The sequence below is a fragment of the Triticum aestivum genome, chromosome 1B (assembly GCF_018294505.1).
Source record: "Triticum aestivum cultivar Chinese Spring chromosome 1B, IWGSC CS RefSeq v2.1, whole genome shotgun sequence".
Classification (NCBI taxonomy): domain Eukaryota; kingdom Viridiplantae; phylum Streptophyta; class Magnoliopsida; order Poales; family Poaceae; genus Triticum; species Triticum aestivum.
The window spans coordinates 321,406,669-321,410,846 of NC_057795.1; the positions used below are offsets into that span (position 1 = coordinate 321,406,669).

The following is a 4,178-nucleotide window of genomic DNA, read 5'->3' on the forward strand; positions in this document are numbered from 1 at the left end:
GCTGGGCCGAAGCCTAGTGGGGGGGCCTTCTCTCTTTCCTTTTCTTTTCTTTCTAGTTTTAGTTTTCTGTTTTCTTTTTATCTATTCTCCTTTCTGTTTAATTTCATTTTATACTACGTAGGCATTTTATAAAAATGGGTTTGTTGCACCATAATTATCTATGTAATATCTAGTACAAACCTAACAATTTTATTTTAATGTTTGAAAACTTTTATTATTTACCAAATTTTGAATTTGAATTTGAATCGGTTTCGAACTAACTCGAGATTAGCAACTATAATCGAGGTGACGTGGCATCACTAGCATAGGATCACTGTAGTTTAATTACCCGGGCGTCACAACATGGATCTTGTGTGACATGAAGCGGAGGCATCACTATGGCCACATACAAAGTGTTGGGACTGCAGCAATTCGCAAGGTCCAAAGCGTAGAGGATGTGCTTGTGAGCTGTGATGTTCTGAACTTGTGATATATGTATGCATGCACGATTTGTTTTGTGATGGATCACATATAGATCAATTCTTTTTGTTCTACTGAAAAATCAATATGTTCTGCAGCTGCGGCGGTGAGAAGCAGACCCGTTCATGTTCCTCCATCTCCCAAGCTAAGTTTTCTATTGTTTTTGATGTTATACCTAGAAGAAAATCATTTATACATGGCCATGTGAATGTGCAATATGGTGTAGTGCAAAAGAACAGTCACATGTGTGGTTAATTAGCTGAGCATGCAGGGCCTGTTTGAGCTTTAGGTGGAGAACTAGTTGGATACTATGGTTTTTGGAAAATCAAGTTGTTCTTTCTTTACATGATTTACAAACTCGCATTGCATTCTCCTGTTGCTTTACTCTTCCATCTCATATTGTTTCATTTTATATGATTGAGTTATCTAAAAGAAGTTCTGTTCCTGCTATCTACAGAGATACATTGTTTTAACTGAAAAATGATGTATCTGGCGGCCACCACTCCTTGGAAATTTTCTTCCATCTGCTTGTACACAGACCGTGGTGCTTCACTTTGTTCTTATCTTTTTATTTTGTGCAGCCAGGCAGTGCTTCTTCTTGATCTCCCGACCACCAGCGCTGCTTCTTCAAAATGATGTCTTACACTTGATCTCTGAACTTCAAGTAAGTTCATGTGGACACTATATCAATCCTGATGTAGAAATGTGTGTGTGATGTCCAGTTTCTTCTTTCGGTTCAGTTCAATATCTAAAATCCATTCAGTTCAATTCTTATGTGTCATCTCGGCAACGCATCGCACAGCCATCGACCTCCTTTGGTTGGGCCACACCACCACCGGCCCGTCCACAACGGTTGCTGGCAGCCGTCCAAGTTGAGCGCTGATGGAAGTCCTCTGCTTGTGTCAATGACACTCTCACAGGAAGCTCAAACATAATCAGGGATGAAAAAGGAGAGAAGCACAGGAAGAGGTACTATTTGCAAAAAAATGGTGGCTCAAAAAGTTCTGAACTGATTGCTCCGGCGAAGTGGAGCTGATGGAGGCGGAGTTCACGAGCGGCACCTGGATTTGGCCGCTGCAGGGAATCTATCAACGAGCATGCAACACAAAAGAAAAAGTTCAAAGAAAAATGAGATGGCGCTCTAGCTGTCTGGGTTCTCAACGGGTGCAATGCTGGGTGAAGATTGTGGTCGTAGTTCCACTTGTACTATATGGATACCCTGGCTACTGCAAGTTCAACTTGGTGAAGATGGTACAGCAGCAAGTTCGACTTTGTGCGATAATTTTGCTCCGTCGAGGTGGAGCTGATGGAAGCGAGGATGCGGTTGGCCGGCGTGCGTGGGAGGGAGCGGCCGGAGCATGGGGGGCAAGGCGGACAGAGCGCGGGGAGGAAGGTGGACGGAGCGCCACGACTGAGAAGGCGGACCTGCTGCCTCGACATAAAAAAATCTTCCATTTTTGTTTCTTTTAACCCCAGAACCTTGCTTACAAACAAACACAAATAATAACACCGTCAGTCTGAACATTCCTGCTACTGAATTCGGTACTAGTAGTTGTCTAATTTCTGTAACCTATGTAATTTATGTTTGTTCAGACCTCTTGTTTCTCTAAAGCGGCCAAATCCCGATGCACCTGGTAGTCCAAACTTACACCAGATAGCCGGTGACCAACTTCCCTGCCTCTACAAGCTCCTCGAGGATGACTTGGTGGTAGCTGGGATCCCCTAAAGCGGCCAAATCCCGGTGCACCCAGCCGCCACTCGTGATCCCCTCTCCTTCAACTCCACTTCGTGGCACTGTCAGTCCACAGGAGTAGGGGCAGGTGCCCATCAACAAAAAGGAACAAACAGTATATGCTTGGAAACTTAAAATTTTGTACACATTTGGGAAACAGATGTTATAGCTTCTTTCAAAGTTCAAAACAGATGGTACAGGAAGTACATGTATTCATGTGGGTGCTTGAAAGTTCTGTACAGGAATAGGCCGATGATTTTTGTGCTATGGATAATATGATTTATGTACATGTATTATATGTGTGGAAACAATTTCTGTGAGATGATGAAAGGAAAAATAGTTTGAATTAAAAATATTGATTAGTACGAGTTAAAAACGGTGGTCCGTTCGGAATAAAAACTTAAAATATGCCGTGGTCTGTGGGGAGGTTTTGCTCACCGCCGGGTGGTACCATCTCTAGCAGTTCGACAGGGACGCGTCCCTCAGTACTGCGATGTCGAGGCAGACAGCCGCCCTCTTTGTGACCTGCTGCTATTCCCCATCTTGCACTGGCGGACTGATGATGCGGGAGCCGCCCTCTTCGCTACAACCCCACGTGGATCTCTTTCTTTCTTCTCTCTCAAATTCGTTGAAAAACTTGGTTGCTTGTTCTTGTTAAAAAACACGCCGAGACACATGACAACCACCCCAGTTCGGGCATAGTAAGTACCTCAGTACGAGTTAAAAATGGTGGTCCGTTCGGAATAAAAGAAATGACAGAAATTCAAATTGTAAAGTTCAAGCAAAAAAAGAAACCCCATGAAAATCCCGCTTAGTAAGTACCTCAGTACAAGTCATAAAATGAGAGAAGTTCAGAACAACGTTGTCAAAAAAATGCCGAGTTAAAAAAAAGAAACAAAACAAACACATTTTGTCACTCCCATTATGCGACCCTATCCAAAAGGACTCGAAGGTCCCACCAAGGATAGACCCGCATATTGAAACGCTTTTGCAAGGTGGATATCATTACATCAACAATTACATAATAGATGGGGATACATACAAGAGGCATACAATGCCACACAAATACAACATCATCTTACATAAGAGCACCATCCGACTACGGATGAAACACAAACAGAAACTCAAACAATATCCACCCTGCTAGCCCAGGCTGCCGACCTGGAACCTATCCCCTGATCGAAGAAGCAGAAGAAGAACTCAACTCAAGCAAGCATCGCTCTCGCGTCATGATCATCGAATAAACCTGTACCTGCAACTGTTGTTGTAGTAATCTGTGAGCCACGAGGACTCAGCAATCCCATTACCATGGGTATCAAGACTAGCAAAGCTTAATGGGAAAGGAAGGGGTAAAGTGGTGAGGTTGCAGCAGCGGCTAAGCAAGTATGGTGGCTAACATACGCAAATGAGAGCGAGAAGAGAAACAAAGGAACGGTCGTGAAGCTAGAAATGATCAAGAGGTGATCCTGAACACCTACTTACGTCAAACATAACACAGAAACCGTGTTCACTTCCCGAACTCCGCCGAGAAGAGACCATCACGGCTACACACGCGGTTGATGCGTTTTAATTTGGATCAAGTGTCAAGTTATCTACAACCGGACATTAACAAATTCCCATCTGCCACATAACCGCGGGCACAGCTCTCGAAAGTTTAAACCCTGCAGGGGTGTCCCAACTTAGCCCATGACAAGCTCTCGCGATCAACGAAGGAATAGACCTTCTCCCAGGAAGACCCGATCAGACTCGGAATCCCGGTTTACAAGACATTTCGATAATGATAAAACAAGACCAGCAAAACCTCCCGGCGTGCCAACATCCTGATAGTAGCCGCACGTATCTCGTCTCAGGCCACGACCGGATGAGCAATCCGTACAACTAAAACCAGACCTCAAGTTTCCCTGAGGGGGCGCTGCAAAGGGCTCTAGTTCGGACCAACACTTAGACAAGCATTGGCCCGGGGGGGCTAATATAAAGATGACCCTTG

The 4,178-nt window shown here is 44.4% G+C and overlaps 1 non-coding gene across 1 annotated transcript; it reads left to right on the forward strand.

Moving 5' to 3' along the window:
- The first annotated feature begins 1,096 nt into the window (after positions 1-1,096).
- On the forward strand, positions 1,097-1,159 carry LOC123152072 (small nucleolar RNA snoR101). The gene has a single exon (XR_006476018.1). It is a non-coding gene; the product is annotated as a small nucleolar RNA snoR101 (small nucleolar RNA).
- The last annotated feature ends 3,019 nt before the right edge of the window (positions 1,160-4,178 follow it).